The 15,041-nt window shown below is 45.2% G+C and overlaps 1 protein-coding gene across 3 annotated transcripts in view; it reads right to left on the bottom strand.

Moving 5' to 3' along the window:
- SYT16 (synaptotagmin 16) overlaps window positions 1-3,966 on the bottom strand; it is a 58,432-nt gene extending 54,466 nt beyond the window's left edge. For 2 of the 3 annotated variants that reach the window (XM_042868054.1, XM_042868027.1), the window contains exon 1: window positions 3,807-3,966. The gene's annotated coding sequence lies outside the window, so the exon portion shown is untranslated. Of the gene's footprint in view, window positions 1-2,477; window positions 2,727-3,806 lie in introns of those variants that run through there. The other variant, XM_042868035.1, reaches the window with a different exon arrangement.
- Window positions 3,967-15,041: the final 11,075 nt, after the last annotated feature.

Raw genomic sequence — 15,041 nt, forward strand, 5'->3', positions numbered from 1 at the left:
GCACACTTATTTTCTTCTGAACTAATAAGGTATCTGCTGCTGAGCGCAACCCACATTTAGCTCAACAGTAAAAGAGACCAAAAAGGGCACTCTGATGTTGTTTCTCATATACCACCTTCAACTCACCAGGTGTGCTCTTGTTAGCCCTGTAGCATGTCTTCCCTATCAACTCCACAATTACTTTATGGGGATCTTTATTAGCACATCAAGTCCTTACACACTCTCTGTGATAGCACTCCTCTCCTGGATTCTGCAAACATTGCACCCGGTCCCTTCCAAAATTTCAGAGAGAACTCAGCACAGCACTGGCACAACACTGCTGTCTCAACAAAACCAGGAATCAGCCACAGCAAACTCCCTGACTTGGAGTCCAGATCAATGATCCAACGGCAGACAGGAATGACTCTGAGCACACTGCCCACTCCCCACACACACCTCAACTGCATCCTCGCAGTGGTGGCACACTGAGCATTTCATCTCGCAGATCGTGCAAAAAGGAGAGTAACAGAACTTATACAAGCTGACTTCATCAAGGCTTCTGCAACAGAAGATGGAGTGGAGAACAGCAAGCAAAGCACTGATGGGAAGTTAAAATGTAAAGATCTACTGTATGAGTTGAGAATTCAACAGTAAGCACAGAGCTCTCTAGCAAATGGAAATACATATTTTTCATTTGGGAGACAGAGAAACAGGGAGAGGAGGAAGGAGAAAGGAGGACTTTTGTTAATGCTTCCCTCTTGTTTGGGGAGAAAAAGAATAAGTTGTTTCCACTTAGAACTGAAGTGCTCTCACCGCTTCAGAGAGGAATCTAATTGGGATCTTTATGTTGTCATGCACTTCTTTTTCTCACCCACAAAACCTCATTCTTAGTTCCACTGGTGACCCAAGGCAGAATGACTCACCACAGTAAAAGGCTGGACAACAGTTTTCTTTTTCCCCTCAAAGACCTAAATAAGCTCTACTCCATCAACTGACCAAGGACGATGCAGAAGTAAACCACTCACTGAAGGCTGTGCGTTGCCTTGGCAACCCGTCTGATCTCCATTGCTCCAGGGACTGGAAATGTGCTGCCAACAGAAGATTTCAGCTAATCAAACCAAATCTCTTAATACTTACACAATTTCCCATCTGCAGAGAGCAGGCCGTGTGCCCACAGAAAACAGAGCACCCTCTCATCACCTTCCTGGCTCCTCCTTGACCTTCTTGTCAGTTCCTGGTAGGCCATGGACACCTCCCAATTGCTGCTGAAGGGGATGAGGGAACAGCAAGAGGCCACAATATGTTGGATACTCACACGGCAGTTTCAGACCTGCACACAGCATATGCCTAGAGAGCCTCCTGGGAAGCCATGAGGAGACCATCTGCTCACTGAGAGCAGTTAATAGACAGCAGGACACTAACAAGGTCCATGACTTCTCTGTGGCTCAATTCTCCCTTGAAAGGAAGATTATTTTCAATGATTGGTAACACTCGCCCCCAACAAGCCTGGAGCCATTTGTTACAAGAGTGGCCTTCTCAATCTAACTCATCTCTTTTTCAGCTCCCTTTAAACACATCCAGGCAATATCAGCAGTGGCAACCTCCTGATCAGAAAGAAAATGGGTATGGTTTCAAAGAAAGATTTTATTATGGAAGATTTCTAGGCCTCTAGCATTGACCAAGTGACCTACACGCTGGGAAAACATGTTTTAACAATAACAAAAGCCATTAAAATAAATGCTTGGGGAAAAATGCCAGTGGTTTCTAGATTCACAAATTTAACAGAGTTAAGAGCTTAGCAAGTACTGCCACCTTCTACCACACCACTGTGAAATTTTCTCTATATGAATTAGTATAACAAACTAATTAACTCATTACTAGGGCTGAAAGGAGAAGGGCATGAACTGATTCAGCTAACCACAAGCTCTGTAACAAAGGAGAGGAAATCAGGTTCAACAGGCAGAATGAGGTGGGAATCAGCTTGTTTTAATGGTCAGGACACATGGGTGTCCACACGTGCCTCACCCCCCTGTACTCTCCCCGTATCACGTCTTCTGTCTATTCCAGGCACTTCTCAGCCTGGCAAAACTGAATCAGACTTGGACCCTAGGACTTATGCTCAAAATATGTCTCTGGAATAGGACATGGAAATCAAAAGTAAGGTTCTCACTGACCTAATGGGGAGCAGGAGTGATCTCAAAAGAGAAAACAAATGTTGATGATGCTCAGAAGGTGCTCTATTCCTTCATCTAAGTAAATTGGGAGTATGTTAAACAGTACTGGACCTTTGGGGAACACCGCTGGCTGCAGGCCTCCAACTAGACTCTGTGCCACAGATCACAGTCCTCTGGTTTCCACTTTCAGATGGCTCTCAACCCATCTCACCATCCACTCTTGCAGCCAACACTTCCTGAGCTTGTCTATCAGGATATCATGGGATACACTATCAAAAGCTTTGCTGAAGTCAAGGCAGACAGCATCCACTGCTCTAACCTCACCTGTCCAGACAGCAGTGACATCACAGAAGGCAACCAGATTCATTAAGCATGATTCCCTTCAATGAATCCATGCTGAGTCCTCCTGATCATCTTCTTGACTTCCATATGATTAGAGATGGCCTTCAGGATGAGCTGTTCCATCACCGTTTCAGGGACTGAGGTGAGGCTGACTAGCCAGTAGCTCCCCAGATCTTCCTTCTTCATACAATCACAGTGTTGCATTTGGAAGGAAGCTCCAAAGGCCTTCTGTCCAACTCCCCTGCAATGAACAGGGATATCCATAGCTAGACCAGGCTGGCCAGGGCCTGATCCAGCCTTGTCTTGAAAGTCTCCAGCAACGGGGCATCAATCTCATCACTATTCCAATGATTCTCATCACCTGTTCCAGCGCCTCACCACCTTCACTGTAAGAGATTTTTTCCTTCTATCTATATATTCTTGCCACTTTTGAAGACTGGAGCAATATTTGTTTTCTTCCAGTCCTCTATGGCACCTCTCTTGATTACCATAACCTTTCAAAAACAATCAAGAGTGGTCTAGCAAGATGCCCATCAGATCCCATTCTCAAGACTAAAATGGAGCGCTATGCCACTTGAGAGTCAGAAGGACAGCAAGGGGAGAGGTGGAGGTGACTATTAACCAAAATAGATGCAATGGAGATTAACTAAAACAGATTCCACATATTTTGCAGGCTTTTGCAGTTTGATACTTCAGCCCACGTGAACAACCATCCCTGCACACATTCTGCAAAACACTTGCCATAGCAGACCCCAAGAACAAAGTGCAGCATGATTCCTCAGGTTATTCGGACACATGCAGCCAAGGCCTGCTTACTATTTTATTTCGGATATCTTCAGCTATATTCTCCCACAGCTACCATGCTACATTTAGACCCTTTTCTTAACCTACGCCAGCCACAAGTATCTGCAAGTACTGACAGCTTCCCCTGCACAGGGATCAGATGTACCCCCTCTGCTTAATGTGAATGTAAATTCCCTGCACTCACATTACTTATTGTGGGCCTATAATTATGGTCTAACTACTATTCTGTAGTAGTAGATTTTAATCTTAAGTGCCAGCAGGAAACAGCACAGAGTCAAAGCAGAAAACAGAAGAAAAGGCTAACTCCTATTTCATTATTTGCAATTTCCAAGACCTCTGTATTACCGCTTTAAGAAAACCCAAGAAACATGCAAATTCACAGTAACAAGAATTGTTGTAACTCAGGATTTACCTTTAAAAAACTACAATTGTCACAGAAGCAACAAAATAGGAAAGCTATCTTCGCACCAAGAAATAGGCACAAATTATTCAAAGCACCAGGCTTACCTAATTGTCCTTACGTAAAGCAGCAAAACAAGTCAAGCCAGCAGTGAAAATTCCCAAAGATACTCTTCTCACAAAAAATACATTTCAAAGCTCTCTTCCTGGGACAGGTTGCTAAATCCTCTGGACCTGTGGTGCTCACACAAGCAGGGCAAAGTGGAGCAGAAGCACAGCCCTGAGTTTCAGGGACTGGAGTGGTGCCTATTCTTTTTCTCTGTTTCGTATTTGTTGACTTAATGACCCAAGGAACGAGGAAGGCTGCTGGTTGGTAAACATGTGACAGCCACCAAAGGAATGTTAGCCTGAGAAACGAGATAAAAAAACCAATACCACTTAACAGGGTTTTTTTTTAAAAACTACCTTACATGTAGCTTTCCAGACCATTCTGCAGCTTATGAGTGCTGGCTCTTTATTTGGGGGGGGGGGGAAAAAAAAAAGAGAAAAAAAAAAGAGCCATTCAGTTATCGTGAAATTGAAACTGTAAGTAATTATTTTCTCCTGTTCAGATACACATTCACTTTGCTGCTTACATTCACATTCCAGTGATAAACACTTGGTATTCTCTTAACCTTTAAGGCACGTTAAAGAAAGCTCTGTGATACTTGATGTGAGATCACATCCTGTTCTCGCTATCCATGAAACTTCTGCTTGGAACACGGATTTTGGATGTAGATTTGATTCCCCAAAGAAAAGTTACATCACTGAGGCCAAATCCACCCCTGTTGTCTCTGCTGTAACGGTTCTCCCTGGAGAGAAATCAAACCTATTCCCTGCACTTTATTAATTACAGCAAAATTCTGTTTCTGGCAGCTGTAATATCCCATTCTCAGAAACAGCATGGAAAGGCTGCATAAGAAAAGTCATGCCATCTGAACACAGGTGCTTTCAGCACTCAAAGCAGGAGAGTGCATGGGGAAGCAGACAGAAAAGGAAAGGGAACAAATACTCTACTCAGGAGGGGCTTGCAGACCTGGCTCCAGACACCAAGCCCTTTGACTTCCATGAGTCAACCCAGAGTTGCCATGCACGGAGCAAATGATAAGCTGCCACCCAGCCCAGGGAACCAGACAACTGCAGGCAGTATGCTTGCCTCCAGCGGCAGGAAACATCCCCACTGATTTAGGTGGCTGAAGATCTGCAGGGGTTTGACACAGCACTCAGGGAAACAATGCTCCATCCTTGCTGCAGAGCTAGATTCACATCAGAGAAGCCGCTTGCTCCCAGCTTCCTCCTACTGCTTATCCTGCCATTCCCTTACTTCTGAACTCTACCTTGAAAATTCTGCTGGGGCCTTTACCATCTTTTCTGTGGTAATTCACTTTAATTCATAGTTCTCCAAAGTCCACCAGACTGCCATACTTATGAAGGAAAATGGAAGACAACTCGAGCCTTTCACTCCAACTCCAGTGCTCTCAGCTTCTTTCTTTGCTCTCCCACATTAATTTCTTACTCTAAACTTTACTCCTGGGTACATCCTTTGTAACATTACAATGGAAAAAGTAATGCAGAAATACTGCTACAATTATGCTAGGAGAACAAAGCTCCCATCCCGTCTACTCAACACTTTCCTTTCACCTCCCACTTCATTCTTTCTCCCCCAAACAATTGCGCTGGGAGAGCTTTAGCAGAACCAACATTCAAACCCCTCTTCAAACAGACCCAGTTTTTATCAGTATTTGTCAACCACCAGCTAAACTGCAGCAATATCCCTTTCATACCCCGCTAAATGTCAAGTGGTTATTTTTAAAACCCGGACGGTGCGTGTCACAAAAACCTTTACACCATTATTTCAAAGTCCAGGCGTCCTCTGGCCGGGAATCACAGGCTGCCTGTTTCCCTGGCGACACGGATCGCTTCCAGTTCAATGGCAGCTCCACACAGCAGCCTCCTTCAAAGCCCCACCGACCCTCTGCTGCCTTTGTAGCTCTGAAACAAGCCCCTCTCAATCCACTTCCTAATTCTCCTTATCACAGGAGCGCTAGGCTTACATCACTCTGATTTATCTATTGCTGGGGCGAGAGCTCAGCCAGCCCTGGTGTGACTGGGTTACAGCAGGAACAAATGGCTTCCAGCAGGCCCAGTTGAATGCGTCTCTTCACACAGACACCTGCACGGTGCTCCTCTGCCCTGCAGAGCAAACAGCCCAATCTCCTGCCAGCCACCAGAGCAGGAGAAATGTCCGGACCCGTGGAGTCAGAGGAGGGCTGAGCCCGCTCCCTACACTGGCTGTGTCTCACACTGTACTGATGCTCTTTTCCCAGGACGTTTGATGTTATCATTAGCACTAATATCTGCTCTTTCTGACCCACTTTATGTGCCAAACCTTTTTGTTCAAAGCTCTCCGGAGTCTCTATCATTAACACAGCACAGCACTGACATTTTAATTTCCTCATGAAACAATTATCATTGAACACAGCATTTGCTGAAGGGGAACTGGGCTGACTATCATTCATATGCAGGGGAAGGAGGATTGCAGTATACCCGCACACAGACAGCAACATGTTACGCTTTCATTTTGTCCCCTACAGAAAACCTTCCTCAAAGTCCTCCAAAGTTTACAACAACAAATGCATCTCCTGCTTCTTAGGTTCAAAGCAATACTGCTCTTCTCCCTCTGGCGCAAACCTTATTCAAAAGAAATATGAGACAAAGGGAATTGATGAAACAGCCAGGCCTCTGAGGGTGCACCAGGACGCAGGGAGTCAGCGAGCCCAGACTGGAAATCCGTATGGAATGGACTGCAGGTCAGTGCAGTTCTCTTACACAAGCATGAACACAGCAGTGAAGAATACCAAATGAGCCTTGCTGAACTCTTTAGTGTCTGCCCAGCACTCCCCTCCTCTAGGATAATAGCATACAGGAGCTGCCCACACTGGAAGGAAAGTGCCTGCAATAATTGTGAACTCAGAAATATTCACACAACACATTTCTGTCCTAGTTGCATTCACTCATTGCTTGCTAACAGCTATAGATGATAAGTCCTAGACTCAAAGAAGAAACTGCCTTAGCAGAATCAGTGTACACATCATTCAAGTGCCTGAACTGCACTGCATTTCCCCAGTAAATACCTATGAAGTGCCACAGCACAAAGCACAGCCTGTATACCCAAAACCACACCTGAAAGCTATTTGAAATGAGCTCATAAATCATTAATCACAAACAAAAAGATTAGTTTCACCTATATCAACAAAAAGTATCAACAAAATCCATGTGCCTGCTAAGCCTATGTTCCAGAAATCTAACCCGGTTTGCTAAGTACACAAAGAAATTGTACCCATTCAGGTTGTTACATCAGCTGTAATTTGATCAAGCAGTTTCCCTGTAGCTACTCCATGTGCTGTCCAATGGCCAGGCTCACTACAATCCTGAGTACTTCATGGCAGCATTTTTACATCCAACCCTGACTTGTGCCACAAGTTTGGACTTTGGGGTTCACTTATTGCAGTCAAGGTCTCCCACTACTAATTCCACCATGTTTTATGTGGATTTGAGCAGTCCAGCTCACAGATATTTGCTAAGATTCATAGAATCACTGAGTTGGAAAGGGGCCTTTAAAGGCCATCTGGTCCAATTCCCCTGCAATGAACAGGGACACCTACAGCTCCATCAGGTGCTCAGAGCCCCATCCAGCCTGACCTTGAGTGTCTCCAGGGATGGGACATCCACCACTTCTCTGGGCAACCTGTGCCATTGTCTCACTGCAGCCAATGGTCTCTGTTCTTCCTTGCAAGTGAGACACTTCATGCTGTGTCAGTGAAGGTGGGAGGAAGGAAAGCCTGGAGCAGCACTCAGCCCAGGGGAGCACTGAGCAAAGAAACTGGTGGACAAATGAACCCTTAAGAACAAAGCGTGCAGACAGGCCAACTTGAACTCCACAAGAGGTACATTTCCAAATGAAGAGTCTATGTACACAAGAATGGAAGAAAGAACCAAATCCATTTACAGACCTGAAAATCAATACTAAGGACCTTATTTTTCCAATTGAAGGTGAACGTTTTTTCTTTTTAGTAATATTCCAGCACGAAGAAAGGATGAGCACTGAAAGAGAGCACTGCCAGAAACACAACCAAAAACACAACTACTGCAGATGAAATGAAGGGAGGCTGGAATTCCCCAGAAAAATGGCAATTTTCCATCAGAAATGAAGAACAGCTGACAGTGCTCTTCACCTTGCAACTGAGTCTAGAAAGCACTCTGGAAGCAGCAGACTAATTAGAGAGCTTGGGAGTTACGTAGGTCCAGCATGCATATGCAAGCACATGGAGAGGAACAGAGCTGGACCTCCAAAAATGCCAACAGAAAGCTACGGAAAGCAAGGCTGGGCAGGGGGAAACCAAAATGGGAACACAAACACCAAGTCAACATGGGCTCTTACCGAAACAACACAGCAGGGCAGATGAGCCAAACAGACCAGGAATATAGGCAGTAACAACCAGTGTACCATGGGAAGTGATACAAGAGGCAGAGAGGAAAACAGCCACAGCAATCTCAACGAGGATGAGGACGGCCAAGACAGGACCAAAGAGTCCAGGGAGGGGAAGAAAAACAAGCCAACAGCAACACACGCACTGATTGGGAATACTGCTAAAGAATAAAGATGCATGCAGAGTGGCTTTAACTAATTCAGTCACTTGCCAAGTACAAACACCACAATCTAATCTCAGTGACACCGATAAGCAGCCATATCAGACTGAAGGAAAGGGACCAGCTGCTCGTGATGCACAGTAAAATCATTTAGAGATGCATGAGCAAGTGCAGATGGCCAATAAGGAGCCAAAACCACCAGAAATATTACTACAGAGCCTTCACAGCACTTGACAAACACAAGCACTGTCAGCTGCCCATGCTCAGAGCATGTCAGTGCCAGCCAGGGATCTGTAAGGAGCACAGCATCATAAGCAGAAAGGAGGATGCTAGGGCTATGCCCAGCCCTAGACAGGCTCCCAAAAAAGGATTTGTCATCTTCTGTTGAATGGAGCGGGGAAAAATGGAACCCTTCAGCAGCAGGTGTCTGTGGTCCTCAAAATCTTTCAATGTCTCTGAAGAGAAATTTAAAAGGACTAAGGAAATACTTCAACCCCAATATGCGCAGGAAATCCACTTTGAATGGGTCAGCTACGATTCCAGGTGCTCCTCTGCAACTCCACTTGAGTGTAATACAGTTATCTACCAGCATCAAAACGAAAATTAAACAGTGAAAAGACAGCCAGCAGACTAATAGCGCAGGCAAAATGTGCAGAGGACATTCTCCTATCAGTAACACAGCTGTCAGGGTAGCCCAGCTCAGAATATGACTGGAGGGCAAACAATGATACTTTCACTGACAATTTTAGGCCAAAGAAAGGACACAAAAGTCATTCTGAGAAAACCAAGCAAAGCAGGAAACTTCTACAACACAGGCACCAAGGAGCATAAAGCACACAGCAGAGTGTGACTGGGCTCCACTTGTCCAGCAGTCATGGGAAGCAATGAAAAAGCTCATGGAGGTCCTCCACAGTCAGGGCAGTGAGAAGGTGAACCAGAGGAAAGATAAAAATGAAGACGTTTGAATAAAACTACCTTTAAACCTCAAATAATACTTCTACACTCTGGTACTCAGTTTTTAGGGTATTTACATTTAGATAGATATGACAGATTTGAGCTAAATGTTAACAGCATGGTAGAACTATTGAGTGCAATTACTTAAAGCATCTACAGAACTTAGTTTTTAAATATCCACTTTGGTTAGCTAAGCAAAGTAACTTTCATTACGTTTCAGAGCTTATAATAACTAAAGCTTACAGTAAATCCACAGAATCCAATAGAATTAGCTGACTATAAATCTTGAAGCATAAAACTGGTGAGTGGAGGTAGTGTGTGGTTCTCAGCCTTTCTGCAAGGTGCCAGCCATTGAGACAGCTGATTAGTCAGTCTATGATTAATTGCTTACTGTGTACGACCCAGGGTCAATCTACTCAATTAGGTGAAGGTCTGGTGGAGATCAGAGATGTAAATCAAAACCTATTCCAAGAGCTTCAGCACAAGATGAGGACAGAGTTGCAGCCATCCCACCCCACAAGGATCCCTCTCCCCAGGCAGCCTGCCCTCCATCCACCGCCCTAAGTGGGAGCCTTAGGAAAGAACTGGAGCAGAACACACACATGCCCTCCACTCCTCTGCAACCCTCCCATCTTCAGTCACAGTCATCTCTGAGGATCTCTCGAGTCTGACATGGTTTGTCTTCTCCATAACTTCTCCGTAACATAACTGCTGTGAACCCAGAGATCCTTCAGCAGAGATGTCTGCAGGCTGACCACCCTGCTGCGTGAAGGTTCCCCTCCTTCTGCTCCTTATGACACCCCTAGACCTCATGAAGCCATGAAGGGGCTGCCTACAAATCCCTCTGCTGCTAGTCTGTAGATCTCTATCAGACCCCAAAGAGCTAACTGCTTTTCCTTTATTTCAAAGCATGGTGAGGCCCTAGCATTGCTGCCCAGAACCGTGAGTGCCTCATCCAAGGTATCCAGGTATGCAGGTATCCAAGTCCATGGATGGGGTCCTGGGCAGCCAGCCTAAGGCACAGGGTTGGAAGTAGATGATCTTTAAGGTCTCTTCTAACCAAACCATTTATGAGTCTTTGCAAATCAGACCTGTCCTGTGCCAGGAGCCCCAGTCCAGCCACCAGGAACCCTTCCAGTTCTGCTGGAAGTGAGGGGATAAAAGCATGTGCAGTACTCAAGGTAAACTCTAGGCTTACACAACAGCATAGCAACACAAGTTTGCTTGTAAGTGAATTTCAGTGGCAATATTCCACATTCCTATCATTTGGAAAAGCATTTATCTGAAAACAACACGTAACTACAAGTACTTTGTAAATAAGATGCTTGGAAAGAATGGGCAGCTTTCCATCGTTGCCCCCCAGTTCCACGTTAAGACAGGTCCTGATCTGGGAACCATAGAGGCAACACGGAAGGTTCAGAGGCAAACAAAACCCAGAGGACCCTGAAAATCCTAATGCAGAGGGCAGAGGAGCAGCACAGCAAGTAAGGCCAGTGGGGAAGGAGTGCAATGGGATAAAAAGGAACAGATTAGCAAAAGCAGCCGACTTGGGACTGCTGCAGGGCTAAGGGAGACTGGAGTATGCAAACAGCAAGAAGCAATGACGTGAAACCACATGCAGACACTGAAAATATTGTGACACAGTTAAGAAAGCACTGTTTAGATGCTGTAAATAATGAGTTAAAAACTTGTGTCAGAGAAGCAGCCGGTCTTCAGATGCACAAGAAAGGCAACTCTTCAGCAGCCCTGCAGAAGAGAAAAAGCCCACAGAAATCCAAGCCATAAATTTTGAAAAAAAAAACTATGTAAAAATCTGTGCAGTAATAACATGAAATAGCTGAAAAGCTGGAAACTCTTCCAAGAGAGTACAGGTATTAAAGGAAAGCACCAGGCTACCTGTATCACCAAGTTAAAACACTCTAAATGAACAGCAACAACAAAAGCTAAATTTCAGTTTGTTGATGGGTTACACAACAGATTAAGATGACTGCTGGCAGTAAAGGAAAAAGGAGAAAAAATGTCCTTCAGAACGCAAATATCATGTTCAAAGGAGGAAAATAAAAAGAAAAGACCGTGAACTTCTAGCAAGTTAGATGTAGAATCATAAGAGGGCAGACCAAGAAACAACTGTGGTAAGCAACTTCCTGACAGCATAAAAGTTTAATTACACTTCTTTTTCAAGTGCTGCAGGAATAAGACGCCTTCCAGAGAGCTGCTGGGGTCAAAGATGATGGAGGTGTACAAGGAACACTCATGAGGACAGGCCTAGAGCAAGGAAGCTGAATGTTGCACCAGTGTTACCTGCAGAGAACCTGAAGGACCTAATTCAGCTATTTTCGCTCAGAAAAGGGATCTCAATGACTCTCCAAACAATTCTTTGAAAACAGGTGCCTCGGAAACAAGGCAAATAAAGCAATGTGAAAAGCAGTAAGAGCACAAAAGCAGTACTGCCGCTACAAACCCATGCTGCACTTCTTACTTCTCAATGCAAGGTAGAAATTCTGTAAAGGTTTTAAGCCAGCAGTTAGGAGAAGCAGGGGTAGGCAATAGCTTCTGCTCGAGGAAGAAATCTGACTTTTTCAGAGGGAGAAAGAGGTGACAGTGGAATCAGGGTAATAGAAAATCAAGTGGTATGAAGGTGGTGAATAAGCAAGGAGATGTTACTGCTCCTGAGCAGCTGGGGGGCATGCAATAAAACAGGCAGGTATCAGGTACAGAATGCAATGCCCAGAAATAGGGCTCCATGCAAGCACAAGGCTTGGGAACTCCCTGCTGCAGGATGCTGCACGGGATAGAATCATAGAATCACCAAGGTTGGAAAAGACCTAAAAGATCATCCAGTCCAACCGTTCACCTATTTCCAATAAATAGCTCCCACTAAACCATGTCCCTCAACACAACATCCAGAAACACCGATGGTGTCAAAAAGCAAATGGAGTATGAGCTCCTCATGGGCTACCAAACACAAATGTCATATTGACACTTCTGGCTTAAAGAGTCCCCAAGATGCTGGCTGTCAGAAGCTGGGAATGCACAGTCAAACTGCTTCTTAAAGCCTCCCCCCCAGCACTTGCTGGCAGGCAGGGTCAGTGCTCTCTGCCCTGACACAGCACAGCCGTGCTTCTGGCACTGCACCATGGATTGCCTTTATTGGTTTGACTTTCAAAACTATTTTTAAAATTAATCTGAACACACATAATGGCAAGCTACAGCAGAAGATGAAAAAATAATTGCTTAGTTTGCAGCTTTCACTCAAACAAAACAAAACAAACTACTCCAGTAGCTTCACCTGCCAAATGCACCTTTCTGATCTCACTCTGCCCTACATCCCCTCTTTTTGCCCTGATAAGGATGGGAAATGAGAGGAACCTCAGCACATCACAGGCAGGAAATAGTCCAAGAAGAGCCATTACCTTCACGTTAGTGTTGATCCCCCTTAACCTTCCTGGACATTTTAACAGCCAAATAGAGGGGAGAAAAAAAAAAACTGAGATGAGGAGGGGGAACAAAAGAAAGAAAGTATGAGAAAAAGAAAGGGGTAAAAGAAAGAAGAAGGAGAAGGTGAATTAGAAAGTGGAAAAGCAATAGGAAAGGTTCAATTTCTAACTCTGAAAATAAAAACTTATTCCAGAATTTCTTCCAGCAAAAAGACAGTATCTTTTTATGCACATTTTCATGAGATGATGCCAAGCTCGTCGGCCGGGAAAATAAGTTTGAAATAAAATGTTTTGATCCACTTTGCCTGAAACACTCAATTGGCAGTGAGGGGCAGAGCTGGGTGGCAGGAAGGGGAGCACACAGCAAGCCTACCGAGCAGCTCCCACAGCTGTGCTCAGGCCAATGTGTGCAGCCCTTTCTCTCATGCACGGCTCATCCTCTGAAGATCCCAATGGCCCCCACCATTGTCCTCAAGGATCCCCTCCAGCTCAGGTCCCTCATGCCCAGCCAGGTCTGCAGGGACAGCCAACACTTAAAGTCAATCAGAAGGCTCTTTAAGAACCCAATGGCTGCATGATGACAGTCAACAAGCTGGGTTAATACGACTCCGATCGCACTCCACGCACTCGAGTAACTGCTCAAACACGGCTGCTAAGCCAGTCTTCCTTCAGTGCTCAGATTCATGCTCTTCTTTTCCTACCCTCTCTTGTATTAACATAGCGCATCTCTTTGGCGTCTCTTTAACTTAATGCTCCATTTGCTGGCTGGCTGACAGGTCTCAAAAAAGCATGTCTTTCTGCTGCCAGCAAGATGAATTTTGTTTCATCTTGTTACTTAAGTGATACACCTTCTCCATACTTCTTCTCCCCCTCCTTTTCTGTAAGAGAAGGAAAGGAGTTTGAAAAAAGAATGACAGCAAGCTAGTTTTTAACCTAAACGGGAGCAATTTGCATACGAATCAGACTTTTCAGGTGCCACGGAAGATGTGGGTGCTCTGACAATCTGGAGGAAGGCAGGGTGAGTTTGACACAAACACTGCCAAGAGGTGAACTCGCAATTTATAGCTCTTTCCTAGGGCAAAGCGTCCTGGAGAGTCTGTTCTATACTGCATTTATTTGCAGTCTCATTGACGCTTTCATCGTAAGACAAAGATCCTGTTTTTTCTTTTATTTACACTCCCCCTCAAAGCCCCTCGCATGCAAGCCCTACAAATGTAGTCAATATGAGTAGGAGCAGCAGGATGTAAACTCAGGTGGGAAGTGGCTTCCTTACCAAACATGATGAGAAAATGAGTTACCCGATCAATAAAGCAGCACCAGACCATGGAGAAAGAGAGCCCTACGATGCACTAAGCAGCACAACATTCCCACCAATACATCACCGCACTTGGGAAGCTAGCAGGGCACAGCAGGCTGCTGGAGCAGGTCAGGAAGCAGCAGCCTGAGAGCAGCACTTCAGCTCGAGCTGTTCTCCCAGCACTGCTTTGCCAACACGCAGCTTTGCTGCACGTGGGAAAAAAATCTTTATGCTTCCGCTGGCACTCCTTGTCATGAGTGGGGTTATTTGCACCTCACAGAGCAATCCTTTTTGGATAATGATTCCTGCAGGCATTTCTGTGCTTTGGGTAGCACTGGAATGATCTTTTGGGGAACTAAGTGCTCCCAGTCCTCTGGCAGTGATGCTGCAGTCCTGCATGCTCAGGGCTCTGGCACAGCACCACAAGGAGGCAACGGAGCCATTCAGGCCACACTGGACTAGATGATCTTTGGTTGGGTTAGACAGATGATCACAGTGGCCTTTTCCAACCCCAATGATTCTTAACTATTCTAAATACACAGTGAAGCACAGGCAGACAACACTTCAACAAGAACCTCAGATTAATCAGCTTTATCTTATGCTCAATAAGGCAGAGTGAGCGACTGGAGCAAAAATCCTGCCTTTATCTTCCCGTGGATTCTGCAAAACAGAACGTCCCACCAGAAGAGCCTTCGGCAGCCGTGGTGGCAAATAAGCTACGGCTGCTGTTTACTAACACAACCGTGCACCTGAGCCAGCAAGCCAGCACTGAGCACAAGTTTCACAAGCACTCACTTTTCTGCTTTCTCCTCCAGCACTCCCAGCAGGCTGAGATCATCTACCACAACTGTTCTTACAGAAGCGTTACACCCTTTCTAAAATAAAATGGGGCTACGCAACAGATCTAAACCAGCAAATGCATCAGAGCAATTAGCAGTTCTGCTGCTTTTATGGCTCTGATTGGAA

The sequence above is a fragment of the Lagopus leucura genome, unplaced genomic scaffold, assembly GCF_019238085.1.
Source record: "Lagopus leucura isolate 7727_CA_CO unplaced genomic scaffold, USGS_WTPT01 Super-Scaffold_1, whole genome shotgun sequence".
Classification (NCBI taxonomy): Eukaryota; Metazoa; Chordata; class Aves; order Galliformes; family Phasianidae; genus Lagopus; species Lagopus leucura.